The sequence below is a fragment of the Pinus tabuliformis genome, chromosome 8, assembly GCF_031772625.1.
Source record: "Pinus tabuliformis cultivar Carrire ecotype Pingquan chromosome 8, CPIR1, whole genome shotgun sequence".
NCBI classification, from domain to species: domain Eukaryota; kingdom Viridiplantae; phylum Streptophyta; class Pinopsida; order Pinales; family Pinaceae; genus Pinus; species Pinus tabuliformis.
The window spans coordinates 816,131,972-816,133,262 of record NC_142294.1 but is presented as its reverse complement, the minus strand read 5'-3'; the positions used below and the strand labels follow the sequence as shown (position 1 = coordinate 816,133,262).

At 38.0% G+C, this 1,291-nt stretch overlaps 1 non-coding gene across 1 annotated transcript; it reads right to left on the bottom strand.

Annotated features, from left to right (window-relative positions):
• Window positions 1–274: 274 nt before the first annotated feature.
• On the bottom strand, window positions 275–434 carry LOC149238074 (U1 spliceosomal RNA). The gene has a single exon (XR_016246845.1). It is a non-coding gene; the product is annotated as a U1 spliceosomal RNA (small nuclear RNA).
• Window positions 435–1,291: the final 857 nt, after the last annotated feature.

Below are 1,291 nucleotides of genomic sequence, written 5' to 3'. Positions count from 1 at the left end.
TAAAAAATTAAGATAAATAGACATTCCGAAACCTATTTCAGTGGTAAACCATAAATCTACAACAATGTTATTTCAAACAAGCACATTATAAATTCAGTGACTAGAGCAATCACTGACCTGACGTAAATATATCATCACACCAGCATAGCACCTGAAGATACAGAATCCTTAATAAGGCATTTAGAAAATAGATGCATTAGGAAATCATTTGGAAAACATGGGCATCTATAAAATAAAGAGCATTAGGGATTCATCTAACTTTATATTGTTTCGGTAGGAGGCCGCGCGAACGCGAGCCTCCGCTGCCACAAATTATGACGTGCACTCTCCTCAGTGGGAGATGCTAGGTAAACCCCCCTCCCAAGTGCAATGGAGGTGGTCTTCCTAGGCCATCGACCTTTTTGATCAGCGATTGACCCCGCCCAGGTAAGTATGCTTTTCCTTTTCCTGTTTTCCCATTTTATATCCTCCCTCCCCTAACTTTCCATTCCCGAGTTTGCATGTGGGATGAAACTATATTGTTTCTTTCAACTATCCTAATATATAATTAATGTACAATTATTATTTTCACCTTAGTAATAAAATTTTATATACATAAAAAACAATATTTTATTTACATATAAAAACAAAAACAAAATTTTATTTACATATAAAAACAAAATGCAGGGTGGAAATGATAACAACGAATAAAACTCAATGGCTTGCATAAGGGGGGAGGCGGGAGTGGGACGGGCATTGTTTAGCGCTAAAGGAAAAAATTGTGTCGCATTATGCTGGGGGATTTGTTCGGTCTATGTATCTAATTTATCTTTGATGGGAGTTGGTGTGGATCGCCTTGGCCATGGAGACCATTCAATGTGTAGTGGGATGGAGTTAATTTTGTTGTCTTGTTGTACCTATCAGTTGTCTATTCTCTGTCTTTCAATGGATCTTGTTCAAGCTTTGGAATTTTTGCTTCAATCAAGCTCGCGGTAGGGTCTCAACTTTAGTTATTTAAAGAAACAATTAGCCTTTGTGAATTATTGTGTGTTGTTGATTCATGTTGGTTCTAGTGCAAGGATAAAACTTGTTTGTGTGTTGGCTCGTTGGGTGCAGTGGCTCTATACTGAAATAACAGAACCACTGTCAGTGTGTTGCTTGACAAGTTATTGGATTTGGTCAAAATGTCGTTGGCATGCAACAACTAGAAGATATGGTAGAAAGACAAAAGAAATCATTCCAACTCTTCTTGGAAGCCGAGTTAGCCTGACAACATAGTAGTCTGGAGCAATTTTTGAATGGTTTGCGCGTG